The following is a 17749-nucleotide window of genomic DNA, read 5'->3' as shown; positions in this document are numbered from 1 at the left end:
GGATCCCTGGATACCTTATGCAAAACTTGCTCTACCAGTGACTGATCATCATCTTCTTCTTCTTCTTCTTCTTCTTCTTCTTTGGGAGGCATAGAGGATACACCAAAGCAGTTATGCAGAATATTGTTCTGTATAACTTCAGAAGCTCCCAAATAATTTAACGAAATTGGTTGCAAACTGAGGTATGATAATCTTTCACAATCTGGAAGGTTGCAGACATGCTAGAGTACCTCCATTCTCAGCCAACAATTATACTGTGGGATTTTCACTCCATCTGGAAAATGTAACCAGTTGGGGAAGACAATTTTAACATGATAAAAGAGCACTTTTGAATGAGCCCTTAGAAATTCCGTAGATTCCTAATTTTATATATATATATATATATATATATATATATATACTAAATAAATTTTATGATTTTCATCATTAATGCTGAGGAGGGTAAATTGAACCCTATTGATTCTTCTCAATCTCTTGGTTGCTTTTAGTCCTGTTGAGCTCAATAGCCTCCTGGGTAGCTCAAGAGGTTATGATTAGGCATGGAAAGAATATTTGTACATTTTCTCATCCTTGACAGAATGGTTATTTCAACAAGTTAAGACATCCCATATCAAAAACAAACAAACTCTGTCAGTCTCTACAAGATTTACAACCCTCACAAAAGCAAAGCAAAGCAAAGCAACTTTTTTTTGCTTTGTTGTTTTCATTACCTGCCTTTTGCACAAGAAGTTGCCTTTTATATAGAAGACATTGCAACTATGTCCAAAAATTAAGTGGCTTTGCATAATCCCCTTTGTGCATGTGTATGTGTGCAAAACTATACTTGGAATTCTCTTGCATGCTTATATCTGCAGGAAATATAACTGAACAGTTTGGCAACATCTGTATTCAGCAAGGGAATACTGTTACATTACTGTGCAGGAACCAGCAAAGTGACCAATGCACACTGGGAGTAATGCACAACAGAACCGGTGAACAGTGGACCATATGTACAACAGAACACAATACACAACAGGACTCTGTTGTCATTGTCCCATTATGCATCTTCACAATTCGCTAACAAAGTTCCTTAGTGCCTCTCCTAGAGAGAAAAAGAGACAGATAGATAAAAGGATATGTCAACTGGTAAATCTAGAATCATGTGAAACATGATTAGAATTCAGCAAAAGGCTCTATACAGTGAGAAAGTTCTTTGAGAATTTTCTAGACTGTTTTATCATGAAGCCCATGTCAATCTCAACATGTTATTCAGGAAAACAAGTAGATGTCCTGAGTTTGAGATATTTGGGGAAGCAGAAAGCATATAAACAATTGAGTAGAATTCATCTGGGTCCCCCACCCACCCACCCCCTTAAATGCAAACAAACATGTATTTATTAATTCTAGTACTGCCTAAGACCAATAGTTGTAGGCTTCATTAAGGTTTCAGAGGATGGAAGGGTTTGATTTAGTTTTGCCTTGAGCTGAATTTTGCTTGCTACAATGGCCCAAAATTGAATCTCCACATTAAAATAATTGTGTATGCCCAGAAGAGCATTCATTCACGTGTTCATTAAAAGATAATCTCCCATTCCTTCTCATGAAACTAATTAAGAAAATCTTGCCTGTTTTTCTTTTTGGTGCATATTGATACAGAAGCATCTGCTTGCTCAAAATTAATCATGGAAAGTTCCTGTATTTTATAATATTGTTTGGGTGATAGCCTATTTTTAGGCTGTGTCCTTGACTTACGGGCAAGAAAACGGTTGTTCACAATTCAGTTTTCCCTGGCTTTTCTTTAGAGACTTATAAATACTCCCTTAAATATAATCATTCTTATATTAATGTTATGATAATTGTATCAGTGCCTAACATGGAGGCATCTTAGATGAGGTTTACTAAATCTTCTGAACCCTCCTTATAATAACAATAAGGCCATGTTTCCCCTGCCCAGAGGTGGTCCCTTCAGGCCAAGTGACAGCCCCCAAGTTAGAAAAGGCAAAGTAAAGGGGCAAAGCAATGCCAGTAATATCATCAAAAACCACCCTAACTCAACTGGATTAGATAACTACCAGCCAGTCACCAACATCTCTTTTTGGAGCAAAGTTCTTGAGAATATGGTGGCCTTCCCATCCATGGATTCCTAGATGAAATGGATTATCTAGATCTATGGAACCATGGATCAATACAATCATAGTCATATTTAGATTAGATACACTGAAATCAATGACACTTAAATGAGTTAAGGGATGCCTGGCTGATGACCTATTGATTCCGATGTATTTACTCTTAAGTATGATTAAATCTGACTCCATAGAACTGCCAGTGAAGGAGCTGTTTTCCATTCTCATTTTCACTTTCTAGTATAAATAAACAAGACCTGCATGGAATTCCCTTTATTTTGTAGAAGGATTAGTTTGTTGCTGCTACATGGTAACTATTAACACAGGCTTGGAAGAGACATCTCACATAGTTCAGAAGGGTGTGCCTGAGATGAAGCTAACCTACCACAAGATGGCAGCTAAAGGCAGCAAAAGTAATATTACAAGTTTGATGGATCTATTCCAACAGAATTGTCATTTCTGGAAGGGGAAATCAATTCTGCACTATTCACTGTTTCACTGAATAGGGGGCAGGGGGACAAGGTAAGTGTAGCCAGGCTTCATCTATGTAAAAGAGAAACAATAGTTTTGGGTTGGTGTTTTTATTAATATTTGTTACAATGATTGGTTTCAGTTCTATTCAACTAGTTGTAAGTTGTTTTGGGTACCACAATGGGATAAAAGTGGGATATAAATACATGCATATATAAATAAATGCACATACACTAAATAAATACATAGTGGAAGTAACACTGTTAAAGTTGTATCTTAACTAGCTGAATTCAAGAGCATGGACAACTTTTTTTTAATATACTATTAGATCTTATCAATTATATGTGTTGTTGTTTCATATACATGACACATTGCAGAGTACCATAAGCTATCCAAATTTTGCCATCTGGGATACAACAGGAAGAGAGAACCATTGAGACAAATTTTAAATGATATTTTATTTAGGATGGCAGGTTAGTGGATGAAGTTGGAAACCTCATGGGAAACTGATGTATGTACTGGGATAGTGACTTGGAGGAAAATGATGTGGCACTAAGTAGGTATTCTGGGAAGCTTTTAGGCATAAGGGCTGGCAAGAGAAAACAGGCAGAGCTGTATAAAAGAGTAGGTCATGGTTGGAAATCTAAAGGTGGTGGACTTCAAAGATGTGAAGAGTTATGGGAAGATAATGGCAGAAACATAGAAGTTGAACCAGTTTACCTGCAGCAAGGATTGTTTCTACTAATTCATCCTGGCTGAAGTGGGAGTCATTTTTATTTCCCTCTGCTGAAACACATCTGTTATAAGTAGTTGGTTTTCATTTCTAAAAATAAAGTAGCCATGTTTTTCTCTCTGTTTTCCCAGCTGAACTCCAAAGCACAGATGGACAGAGAGGGTGGTTGACAATGTGTCTTCTTGGGATGTCAATCTTTGCTTCCAAAATGTAGAATTTCAAAACCTGTTTCCCACATAGGTGAGATTATGGACATTTTGACTATTTTTATATGACTTTCTATGTTTTAGGAGCTATGTTTTTTTTTGCAAAAAGTGTGTAAAACACACTGTGAATTACCAGCATTTTGCAGAGAGCCCACCGACAGAGATAGTATTCTGTATAAAGCCATGTGTTTGTGTGCACAAAAAAACCAAACCAGTCTGTGTGCAGATAATTTTTAGTAGTAGTAGTAGTTTTTTTTAATAAAAACCCTCCCAAAATGCATAAAATAAATAAATAAATAAATAAGAAAATGACATGGAATGGAAATTTTCTTTTTGTTCAGATGCTCTTTTTCATTCATGATAAGAAAGTTTCTGAGCATTTATATCCCTAATATCTTCCCTCCTTGTTCCTCGTGACTTTTCAACCTAGGCCTGGAACAGGCAGGCATGAAAAAGTGGCTTGATTCAGCTGCTTGCTTGCATGGCCCATTCCCAAGACAGGAAAATTCACACCAACTGACTTCATGGTGTGGCATCAAGCTGTGTCACTGGGTATTTTTTTTCTTGACTCTCCCCATACATCTACACCATCGCACAACACACTGCCTGCAACCCTCAAATACCTTCACCTCTCTTCACCCCATGGTCCCTGGAGGGCTGTCTGGTTATGTATGTTATAATTAAATCCATTGGAGTATCACACTGTCACTTCTTTGTCTTGCTACAGCCCCACACTTGCATTGGGGTGTTTATATACATATGTGAAGATGTGCATCTTCTGCACTAAACCAGACTATCCTGGTTTCTGTTTGCTCTGGTTTTTGGCCCCAGAGCATTGCTTCAGTCCAGTTTCTATCTGATTTTGAGGTGTGCTTCTTCTAAACACCCCACATTCAAAATGGTTGAAAACCAATTTATTTTGCCCATCTGTTCCACCCTCTTTTCTTTGTATTAAACTTTGTTGTTGTCATTATCTTTAGTTATAGAATTCACCCAAGGGGAATGCTATCAATGTTGCCATGTTCTGACCACCACCTTCTACATAGAAGCAACCTATTATTTGAGAATAAGGAAGATCAGTTTGGCAGGGTAGCTGTACAGATGAAGAAAGAGGTTCCAGCAATGGCAATAGATTTCAACTGCACAGTTTTGTAGGTGATGTTGCTGCCCCACCCTTTCTGGACTTGTCATAGGGACCTGATTCAAAACATGCTTCTTTCAAAGAAGTGAAGCACAGAAATATTTGATCTGCTGTCAGACAGGTACTGTGCCTCTAGTTTTCAGATTGTATCTAGAGACATTGTAGTTTTTGTTCTTTGTACAGGAGATTGTCCTAATGGGTTTGTAGTATGGAAATGGAACACTCAGGGTATTCCCTCTATTTTTCTTATCTTCCATTTCTCTTATCACTCTAAGTGATGAGCTCATCAAGGCTATCAACATCTTTGAACCCTTCCCTGGGCCCCTCATATGTTCAAGCCAGTGATGGGATTCTCCTTCTCTTAAGGTGGTTCATCCAGTTTCAGGGTGGTCTTACAAAAAAGATGGTGGGACATGATATAGCACAGCGCCTATTGGTATGTTTCTTGTTTTTGCCATGGCAAGACTCCTTTGTATTTTTCTCCATGACACATCCAGGGAACTTATACTTTGGTCTCATTTGTGGTATCCCTTGAATTCTGGTGCTGAATGCAGGTACTTATGCTATTTACACTGTAAAAGTATCTCTTCCCTTTCTGTCCTTCCACAATGTATCCTAATCCTCCATTCTAGTACTGTACACTATCACAGATTCAAGACTGTTGAGTCTCTTAGTCATAGAATCATAGAGTTGGAAGAGACCGCAAAGGCCATCCAGTCCAACTCCCTGCCATGCAGGAACTCTCATTCAAAACATCCCTGGCAGATGGCCATCCAGCCTCTGTTTAAAGACCTCCAAGGAAGGAGGCTCCACCACTCTCCGAGGGAGTGTGTTCCACTGTTGACTGCACCACTAATGACCCAGTAATCTGAATCTTCTATACACAATGGAAAAAATTATCTGATTATCCAGTGTACATTAATAATTGTCATGCAAAATGGTATGCAAGCACTGATATTTTTATGAGAAATGCAACAGGCCACCTTCCCCAACTTTGAAGTGTTAAATTGTGCCTTACTATATTTAATACTACTGTAAATATTTTAATTATATGAATTGCAGCCATCATGCCACTGTGGTAATATATGAACTGGGCTTTAGACCCCAAAGAAGTCTCACTGCCTGGACAGTAAATGGAACTTTGCAGACGTAGGATGTCTATCACATACCAAAACTACCTTGTGGTATATGATATGAAATTATTATATAAACCACAGCTTGCTCAGATTTCTTACTGACACTTATATCTCATTAGTAATGACAATGCAAAACTTTTTTTTATTGTATTTTTTTCTTCTTGTGCTATGTTAGTGTCTAACTGAAATTTCAATGAGCCCTGACACTGGGTTAACAAGCCTTTGCTGTTAGAAGCTTTTCAAGATAAACTTGCCAAAGCACTTTCAGTTTGCCTTGGATAATGGTAGGCAGCTAAACCATTAAGGTAATTACAAAGAGAAAGACATGAACTGAGGTAGTTTGTCAGAGCAAGGAAGTGTAGATCTAACTTAATTGAATTTCCTGAATAAAAAATGCATTGGCTAAGATGCCAAGTTGAATTTTAAGCAGCCTGCTAAACCCCTGTAGAAGGCTCATTATAATGGAAAATGTTGAGTAAAAGCAGAATGATTTGAATATGCTGAATTTAAAAACTTTACTTAATATAGTATGATAAATAGTGTTCTTTTAAAAGTATCATTATCATATCATGGTAAAATTCAGTACAAGTGTAACCCAAGCCTTTGAGGTATCATCATTAAGACTTTCAAATTATTCATGATTCTTTTCTCTTAATATACACATAACAGATTCCTAGTCAACTTTTAAGCAATACATTTCTATATATGAGGTGCCTTTAGAAGAACATGTTTCAAATGTATGATCTACCAATAGTCAGACTAGTGGTTCACTTTGCTCAGTATCATCTCTTCAAGGTTTCAGGTACGGATATTCTTATATGGTGCTATTGGTTTAGCCTAAGACCTCTATACCTCTGTAATCCTTCCTCTGAATTATGCTCTGACACACTGTATTTGGCACTCCTGGAAGCATCATCGTCATGGCACACGAGCACCATTATAGTGTTCTTAAAAAGAAGCCGCTCTAGGCATGGAGCTGCCCATCTGTATCCCCCCAAAGATTTATTAGCCAGTTTGGGTCCCAGTTTGGGTCCCATTTTGGGAGAAATGTGGGATATGTGCAATTAAAAAAAAAAACTAAGTAAGTCTCATATAAAGATTCCTGTTCCAACTACCATTGCCCTGTCAGAGGGGTAAGAGACAATGAGGCAGTACCTGTGGAACTTAATCCCCTCCCACACTGCCATTGCCCTTTGTGTCATGTCTTGGTTAGATTGTATGGGTGAGGATAGGGAAGTAGGTTTTACTTGTTAGGTACCGTGTATGATGACTTTCCATCTCAACATACCCGTGCCCACATATACATATGCATACCTGTACACCAAGGGCAGCTGAATGCTGCCATGCCAGTGAGATCTCATCTAGATTTAATCAGAATTTTAAAGTCACTAGCCATAGTGGTGTGCCTATTTGGAGGGACAGCATTTAGTGGTGCCCCGGGATACGAATTGATCGCGTTACGAAATTTCCGGGATACGAAAAAGTTAGATAGGAAAAAACTGTTCCGGGATACGATGTTTTTTTCGGGTTACGAATTTTTTTCGGCGCGAAATTCAAACCGCAAAGCGCGGCTAGCGGCTTTCCAGCGCTAGCCGCTAGCCTTTTCGGGTTGCGAAATTACTCGGGTTACGAACGGAGCGGCGGAACGAATTAATTTCGTAACCCGAGGGACTACTGTACCTCTTTTAGACTAAAAAACAGAGTGTAGTCATCACCCCACTGACATATTAGACACAAGCCACCACTGTTACATATAAAGCCGGGGGGGGGGGGGGAGAGAAAATTATTCTAGAAGGCTAATAGGAAATTTCAATGGGAAAAGGAAGCCTTTGTGATGTGTGGCTAATAATGATTCTTAAGTTCTTCAAAATCCCTGATTGCAGACCTGAATGCAGTTGCCAAAGGTGAAAGAATTACTTGGCTTCCACTTTTTAATATAAATGCAACTAAATGCCCTACTGTTAAAAGTGTCCAGTAACTCACAAAGAGTCTCTTCATTCCTCAATAAACAGGTGATTTCTGCAAGGTTGTAATCTAAATGCTGCAGTTCAAGTTTTACACGTCTGATTAATTTTCCTCAGTTTGCACTGGAGCTATCAACTGCTTAGTGTTTTTTTTTTTTGTTTCATTAACTCTGTTTATCAAATTAACAAATCACCCAAATTACTCTCCCCTATGGTTGGTTATATATCTTTTATTCCTGGGGACATTATGTAACATTTGTTCACAATGTTCACATTGATGTTCAACATCCTAAGAGCAGATGATTTTTCAGACACTCAATCCAGATTGACTAGATCTTTGTGGGAATCCCTGGTCCCTGCCTATACACATTCATTTCAAGAGACCTGCTTTGGGGTGGGTTGGGGGGTGCTTATATTTACTTAGGCCTTGATCTACCACAGTGGCTCTCCATCCTTTAATGGCATAGGCATAGGTCAGAGCAGAAATAGCAAGCATAAGCCCATTTTTTCTTGACATGACATTAGTCTCAATAGCTTCATCCATGCACACAAATGTCTGACTAATTTCTACTCTATCTTTATGTCTTCTGACAAAACAATCCAATGTCCACATGCTGAGAGTTTCATCTGTATAGGTACATAGGTTCTCTCTGCCCATGAGTATCTTGTCCATTTGGGATTCGAAGCTGAACTGGGTGCCTCTTCCCCATTTTTCCAATGTTACCTGGAATATGATGATATCAGTGGCTGGGTAAGTAGAATGTAAATGTTAGGATAAAAAAGCTAACATGCTGCCCCCTTCACGTGTTGGCTATCTGCATGAAGGAGCTTTTGTGAACTGTTCATTAACCATATTAAAAATGCTGGATTTATAGAGTTAGATCTCATTTCTAAAAACTGTGACTTTTCTATTACAGGAATGGGTGAGAATTTTAAGTCTTCCAAAAATGAGAGATCATAAAACTGATGTTTGCAAATGTCCTAGAAATCAGTGAGAATTTCATTTCAATTTCAGTTTCTTCACCAGAATATTCCCAAAAATTCAAATTTCAAAGTGAAGCTGTCAGATTGGTTTGATTTACTACAAGGACTGGATTAAAGTATGCTGAAACTCTTCGTTGTGCCTAATTTAAGAGGCCTCATAGCAGTGTGTAGAAATTGAAAGTTAAAGGTTTTATTAAAAAAAAATCTGAGGCCATAGACTATTGTGTTTGAAGCTTGCTGTAATCTCAGCACTGTGGACCACAGAACACAGAGGCTTGTAACATACGGCAGTGCTGGATTAAAGAGGGTCACTGTGTAGTGATGTGCTCCGTGGCTTTCTTAACTGCTGGAAATGGAAGAAGAAAGGTGCTGAATTACCACACGTTGATGGAGTTGTGCTACCCTCCCCATCTCCAGTTCCTTCATTCTTCTTACATTGATAGTGATAAAATTTGAGTAGAAGAGCTTTTGCTATGTGTGCAGGCAATCTGGAGGAATGAAGCTGATTAAAATTTATTGCTGTTCATGTGAAGAGAGTGATGGAACTGAAGACATATGTTGGTACTTCATTTGTTGATTCTTAAATGTCTGAATAGGCCTACCCTGTTAATTACAGTGGACCCTTGCCTTACGCGGGGGATCAGTTCCGGACACATGCACCATTCATTCTATTGTTGCACGGCTTCAGCATAACCTGAAAGCCGCATATAGTGTGCCCGCGTATGGCGCAGGCACACTGTACTTCTTCCATATTAAAGATTGCTCTTCCAGGAGGGACAAGATGATTAGAAGACTTGTCACAGTGATGTGATTTATTTTTATGGTATCAACACAGCAAGGAGGTGAATGTTTAGGCAGACGTGGGGAATTGTCTAGGCTTCACTTTATCCTGTAACCATTTTTTTAAAGTTCTTCCCCCCATCATACACATTTGAAAATGTTTCAAATTTCCTCAAAAATAACCTGAAAATAATTATCACCCATTTATGATGGACAAATTTAATTGATCAATTTATTTCCAATACAGTGAGGAACTTTTTGGATCTCTGACAAATTTGGCATTGGGTGAACAACCTCTTGTGGGGGAAAAGGTGGCAATCCGGCTCAGCCATGGAAACCCACTGAATAACTTTGAGCAAATCACACTCTCTTGGTCTCAGAGGATGGCAATGACAAACCAACTTTGAAGAAGCTTGTCAAGAAAACCCCATGATAGGTTTGCCTTAAGGTCAGCATGACAGAAATGACTCGAAGGCACCACCACCACCACCAACAACAACAAATTCTAATTCAGCATTAACATGATTAAATATAGAAGGACTAAATCCAGAATTTTATGAGTTCAGTATTCAAAGTCCTGGACACAATCAAAATTGTCAGTTTCGGTTTTCTTCTCATGAATGAATGAATGAAAGTTTATTTCTAGACCGCTATTCCTTAGAGATCATAGTGGTTACTTAGTCTTACATTCTTTTCATTCTGTATATGAAGAAATTTTAGAAATTCAGATATTGTGATTAATTATTTCCACTTCCTCGATTAGCCAAGCTCTCTGTATTTCCTTTAATGCTATAGACAGCCTTTAATATAGATCCCATGCTCAACACTCATTTCTTTTCTCCATCAGTTCTTCCTTCTCTACACTAGAAACTTGAGAAGTAGAAGAAGCATTTTCATGGTTCAAATTCTCTGTCCGCAAAAATGTACCTTTATGTATACACATTAAAAACTAATTTTGACAACTGTTATAGAAGTTCAAGGACTTCAACATCATTACCTGGAAAACAAGCCAGGCATTCTGGGGAGTCATTCAGGCCTTTTGTATAACAGATTCTGTTCCTTCATTCTAAATCCAAGATCTGATTACAATTTTTCTTACTATAAACTCTTAGCTGGATTAAGTGTCTTCACATTATATGTCTCCCATATACCTGCATGTCCATACTCTGAGATGTTTTATAAGGATGGAAAGAATATTTGCTGATAGTTGAGAAACTCCCTTGAGAAGAATAAAAGATCAGCAAAAATTGTTGGAAATTTTCTTCTTTCATTCCAAGCGTGTCAAACTGGATTATTTCTGCAATTTATTTTGGACTGTAGTCATGAAACTACTGGGGTGACTTTGGGAAGACACACTCTCTCAGCCTTAGAGGAAGGAAATGGCTACAATCTTCTGAATAAATCTTACCAAGTAAACCCCTTGATAGGGTCACTGTACCTTGGAGCCAAGCTGAAGGCACTAAGAATAAATGACAACAACAACAAAAAAACTAGTTTTGTGAATTGTGTTTTAGTGAATTGTCTGCTGTAATTGTTTAAATGATTGCAGTTGATGTTTGTGAGTTGCTTTGATGGCCTTCTAAAGGGCTTCTAAATGTATTTTAATAAATAATTTTGCCTAAAGGCAAATTGTTGTAATGAGTGGTGTGGAGTTGTGGTGTTTTTATTTGTTTTGTGTTACCATGGATATTGCTCTGCATTTCTCTGGTCATCTTTTTATCAAAGTGAAGTTCTCCTTTCTTTTGGAAGACAACCAAAATGGAATTCAAAGTGCAATTGAACTGTGGAATAATGATGAAGCAATATTAAGGAAATCCAATATTCTCTACTGTAGTCTTACTTTCATTATTGTTTTAGTGACAAATGACAATGTATTTTTTTTTTCTGTACCACATATCTTCAGTCCTGTCTACTGTTACTGGAAATAGGTTTCCCCATGAATATCCAAAAAGGGCCATTGAACTGGCTTTCTCTCGGTATTTGACAAATGGAAGAACTTTCTTGTCAGAGCATTTTCACTTCAATAGGTTTTGGAACTTTTGAGTTTTCAGTCTGCCAGTTGATTGATGGAAATAAGTTTGCCTCCTGGGAACAATTCAGGTCTTCAGTTACATTTTTATGTGTGCTTTTGGCTTGGAGAACACTTGATCTTTCTATACTTCTTAACTCACATTCAGCCTCATTATTGCATTTTAGTGGCTATAGGTATGGAATGTTAAAGTGGTCACCCTCCATTTATGGGATTTGTTTCTGGGTCCTGTGGATGAGGAAAAATGTGGTCAGTCAACACCCCATATTATTCAGTGGGCAATGATGAGCTGCATATCCACATCAATGTGTCTAAGTGCATGCACTGCAACTGAATAATATGGGACATAGTGATCTGCGGGCAGTCAAATCTGCAGATTGCTAGCCCACCAATCCAGTGGGCCCACTGTAATGGACAGTTAGCCATTTTGTAATTTACAGTTGACAACTAATGAGTATAGCCATGTAAAAGTTACTAGTTTGACAATGATAGGCATCTTAATCCCACATAATTAAGGAAATTGTCATATTCATACTCACAGTGGACCCTTGCTATCAGCTATGGTTTGCTTCCAGGGCCTCCCCCTCCCCCATGGATACAAAAATCTTACTAAAGTCCCATTATATGCAACTATATAGTTAAATTGTGTCCCTTAAATAGGATGACAAAATCAAGGTTTGCCTTTTCAAATTTGTTTAATATGTGTACTTGGATTTCTATTCATGTGTAAGCACCAGGTCTATCACTCACCATCACTCCTATCAGTGCAGGGATTATGCAGATTCTTGTCTTGATTTATCTATCCTGTCTATGTGTTCTTGATCTCCCCCATGCTGAGTTTACTGGAATTTCTTATATGGCAAAGCAATTTCTCACACTGGGGCACACTTGCGGCTACATGCTTTAAATATTCCATTGATATCAATTTGAAATAGACATGGAGGAAGAATTCAGAGGGTTAGACCTTGAGGTAACTGAGAGGAGATGTGCTGTGCTTTGCTGGATGACTGCTTTAATGTGCATGCTGGATCAACTTTTCTACAAGCACTCTCTTATTTCAATTCTTGTGAGGTGGGATTGATGAGAGCGTGTCCTAGATCTCTTCACTCATTTGCAAGAGCTGTTAATAGCAGATTAAAGGAGCTAGGGTGAAAGCTATAAGTAGGTGTTTACTGCTTGTTATCTGAGGCCTAGGACACATAGTCCTGAAGTGGCGTGCCGCTGGCGATACTATGGTTAGGGACCATGCATCAACTGCATAGGCCCTGACCCTAGCACAGCATGGCTGCAGCATCATAGCAACATCTCATCCACATAGGTGCCGCCATCTTGATGTAAGCAATGTGCAGCATATACACATTGCTGTGCCTCACTTATGTCATGAGTGCACCATTGGTACACTCATGACGTCCGTCTGGCAACCCAAAAAGAACCTGATTTTGCTGGGTTCTTTTTACTCTGGAGGGACGCCGCACTCTTTGGCGGCTGTGGTATCCCTCCAGAGGGAAACGGATCAAATCAAGTCGGGCCGTTTTAAAGGTATGTACGAGGCCTGAGTTTGGTCACTTTGTATCTCTTGTTTAAATTCTCAATTTTGTTTTGGTCTGGTTGAATAACCTAAATTAAGCTAACAGGTGTAGCACAGTTATGATGGTTCCTTCAAATCTTCCTCTGGGTCAAATCCCACAAGGCTCTTAATCACTTGGATTTTGAAGGATTGTAAAAATAGAATAATGGTGGAGAGAAATCCTCCTTGACATCATCACATCCACAGATAGTAGGGTCTTCATTGTTTTTAATTACTTAGTAAATTTACAGTGCTTTATAAATAAAGCTTAATAATAATAATAATAATAATAATAATAATAATAATAATAATAAGTTTTACTCCATTTGCATTCTAGTTGTCACCCAATCTGCTTCGTTGTCCACAGTTCAGGTATAAGGCAAAGAGTTGATTGTGTGCTCTGCTCAACAGGAGAGGTTCAATCACTTCAATTATGCACATCATCAATACCACTGCCAGGAAATAACTTATCAATCTGTTCCTTGAGAGGCTTAATTGGCTACTTCTATGCAATTTTTCTTGTAGAATTCCACTTCTAAAGGGCTTGGGTATGATATGTGTTTCCTTAAAAAAATGAACCATTACATCCTTATCATACTCAGATACTGTATCTATAGTTTTCTGAAAAGCAACACTCCACTTCTGAAGCATGCAGTCTAATTATCTATTGGCACACCCTTCTAATCTTCCTAGTGTCTGTGATAGATAGTTTAATATAGCCTAGCACAAGTTTAGGAAAACACTTTTCAGTCCTTTACTGAAATTAGAATATGTTTGCCTTGATAACAATACAACTGATAGAAGTCTTGGATAAAACATGAAATATTGTGTCCTGGTGATGAGAGGCAAAGAAGAAGAAATTAACTGAAAGTCTTTAATGCAATTTAGGCTTCAGAATTATAGGGGAAGATTACTTGCTTGTAACACAAATTCCAATTATTTATCTGTCCCTGCTATTTTCAACAAACAAAAATCTGATAAAAAAAGAAACAAAATCATTTCATTTCTTAAAGAATAATGAACCATAACTTTTAGACTATATTAAACCAACTGCTCATCATTTGTGGTAGAAACTAAATTATATATGTCTCAGAAAATTATTAAAATCTGAACAATGCATGGGGGTCAATTTGATGATTCACAATGCAATTCTAATCATGTCTGTTTGAACTTTGCTGGGCATGCAACTGAAAGCTGATATCTGACAAAAGAACTTGCTGAATTCTGGGGCTAGGGAGATGGTATAGGACTGTAACCTAATCTGGGAGTATTGTTCTCTATTGTAATGTCTGAGCTGTCTTCAAGCAAGTAAATCTATGTATTAGCAACTACATTCTCCTGAACAATACAACTTGTATGTGAAGAAAAATCATAATACAACTGGGGAATAGGGGGAGGTAATAACCTGAGTTTGCAGATCTGTATGAATTTAGGTATCTTTATACTTAGACTTTAAACTTAGACCCAGGGATGTGGTGACTTAGCTATTAAAATGCTACTTCTGATGAACAGAAGGGCAGAAGGTTGGCAGTATGAGGCCCAAGTGCTATGTGATGGAGTGAGCTCCCATCACTCGTCCCAGCTTATGACAACCTAGTAGTTCAAAAGCATGTAAAAGTGTAAGTAGATAAATAGATAGCAGCATTCTGTGAAGTCAGGCTGGCCATATGACCATTGGAGTCATCTTCAGACAATGCTGTCTCTTTGACTTAGTAATGGATGAACACTGCCCCCTACAGTCGGACATGACTAAACATTCATTTCAAAGGGAAACCTTCACCTTTACTTTTTATCCTTAGACCCCAGTCCTCCCAATACTTTACAGGAAGATCAGGCTGGCAAACAGTGAAAAAGTCAGACACTATTAGGTCACTCCTTGTTGACTGTTGACTCCTTGACAATTCAAAAAGCAACACATTAAAAAGCTTGTACAGTGTGGGCCCTTGGTTCCAGAATCCACCTAAGGATATCAAAAGCCATGGATGCTTGCATTCCATTATATACAATGGCATAGTAAAATAGTGTCCTTTATATAAGACAACAAAATCAAAGTTTGGTTTTGGGATTTTTTGTGGAGTGAATATTTTTGAACCATGGCTGGTTGAATCTATGATATGGAGAGACAACTGTAACGGTCTTGAAAAGAATTCTTTCTGTGCTCCATATTTTTTGGTATTCAGAATAAATTAATTGGCTTCAAGGAGTTGAACTGAATGTATTTATACTATTTTTTGTTCCAGGTTTCAGAATTCAGTGGCTTTTGTAATAAGTAACAAGGCGTAGATCTTGCAAACCAGAGTCCTTAGTTTATCCTTGCCCCCAGAACATATTTAGGCAGAATTCATATGCTATCAGAATAGTTTGGGAGCTGGTGAAACTTGAATTTTAGATGAGGGGAAAAGGTTGTTCACTTTCCTGAAACCTGCACTACATCACACTAAATTTATGAGTAACAAATGTCCTTCCATAAGATCAAAGGGGGAAAAATAGGAGGGGAAATGACCTAAATGTTCCTTAAGTTCCCACTGAAAACAAAGAAGCAGACCTGATCTTACTTCTTTCACTAGTTTAATAGATTATTCCTGGAAAATGATTTCCTCCTCATAGGTTGGCCATCCATCCTGCCCTTTCACACTTACTCCTGGAGTACTGTGGTATGTGCAAATCAGAGCAATAGGCTTTAAAATTAGCACCAGGGTCTACTGAGATTAAAGTGACAGTTTCAGACCTTGAGACTGTCAGGCTGCAGAAAGTTTAGCAGGGAGAAGGTGACAGTGTCAGATGATTCTACTGACAGAAACCGAGGACAGGGCAGGCTCCTGTCAAAGAAAGAAAGGGGGGAGATTTGTCCTGAGAGCCACCAGGGAGGCACTGAGGCAGACTATCAAGGGAAACAAAAAGCAGGGCATGTGGGGGAAGAGAAATAAAAGGACTTTGTTTCAGATCTGCAGAAGGGGAAAAATGCCTGTGAGACTTCTGTGAGAGAAGCATAATTAGTCAGCATAGTACTAATTGTACTCTTCTGAAATCTCTGAAGTATAACTCTGAAAAGCAACGTGTTCTCTCTTGCATTTCCCCTCTTTCTCCCTCCCCTTCTCTCACTGTCTTCATCTGTAGTATAGTTACACAATTTAAGACAGGGGATCAATTCCAGGAAAGTTCAGAAGGAGTGCAGATGATGGTACTGGGTGCAGAATCTCTCAGATCAGAATCTAGATTCATTTAACAGTGTTCCTAGCTGTTAAGAATGAGAATGAGTTTCTAGTTCTTATGAGGTGGAAAGGACCATTTGCACATGGAGGCAATGCTTGCTAAAATCTCAGAAGTCAGAGAGAGGGGGGTGAATAAGTCTTCCCCAAGTTGTGGTTGGGGGGCTTTTGCGATTTTCTTAGCTTCTTGTTCCTCCCCACAAGCACTACTTGCTTTGTACCAATGCATCAAAACAATTAAAAACAAGAATAAATTATAACTCTGTTAAGCATATGTGTCAAAGTTACTTAGCCAGAGCAGATGGCAGCATTCGGTTTTGCGTAGTATATAACTTGGATTGCCTGAGTGCAGAATAGCAATTCTTTTAGGAATACACACAGACCTGGACACAATTCAGGCATAGTTTGGTTCTAGCAGATGCAAAAGATCCCAAATTCAACCTCTGAAATGTCCACATACGACTGGAAAAAGCTTCTGGTGATAAACCTAGACAGCTCATCCAAGTTAGCCTAGACAGTACTGAACTATATGAGCCAATGTTTTGCAGTATGCATGGTAGCTTCTGGACTTTGGGACAAAAATGAGAGGAAAGCTCAAACTCTGTAATACCCTTCATACACTATATTGTTTTAACAGGACAGACTCGGTCACACTATGACTCTAATATCACAACTTTTCTTCTTATGTATGATTTTTAAATATCTTTTTCCTAATGACGAAGTGGAACTTTGAAAGCCTTCAGGATATAGTCAGTGTATTTTGGGTGTCCAATAAAGGTAGTGCTCTTTGGATTTTGTTGTATATAGCTGAGCTACTATAACATGACTACTATCAAATCAACTGGATTTCATTTATAAACGAGAGTTTGGAGAAATCCAGATGGGCAGTATTTACACTTTCTCCCAGTAAGAGAGGCAGGAAAGCAAGCTTTTACAAGTGCTATGACTCATTTGAAAAGTGAAATACTACATGGCTACTTTGGTTAAAATGTGAATAAGACTGCAGCCAGTCAGAGCTAGGGGATGATTCCATGAAAAATAAACTATTAAATCTATGGCTTTCTGGTTCATTTTGTGCAGCATTTTGCTTTTGTTGCTTTCCCCCCTTTTCAATTCATTTCCTTCTCATAGATCACAAATGAACAATCCTGGGTGGAAATTAACTGTGCCAACTCCAGGTTGGAAAGGCTTTGGGGTTGTTGATAGGAAATGAGAGGATTTACAATCCTGTGGATCCATGGGATTAAATCAGGAATGAGAATCATGTGGATTTCCAGACGTTGTTGGATTGTAAGTAATTAGCCAGCATATCTAAGGGTAAGTGCCAACAAAATCTAGAGGGCCACAAGATACTTACCACTGGCCTAAATCTAGATGTTAGTCTCAAATAGAATAAACCTATGGAACCTATGTAAATTTTGTAAGAC

This window comes from Sceloporus undulatus, chromosome 4 (genome assembly GCF_019175285.1).
Source record: "Sceloporus undulatus isolate JIND9_A2432 ecotype Alabama chromosome 4, SceUnd_v1.1, whole genome shotgun sequence".
In the NCBI taxonomy this organism is placed as follows: Eukaryota; Metazoa; Chordata; class Lepidosauria; order Squamata; family Phrynosomatidae; genus Sceloporus; species Sceloporus undulatus.
The sequence above is the reverse complement of the archived record's forward strand: the minus strand, read 5'-3'. Positions refer to the sequence as shown.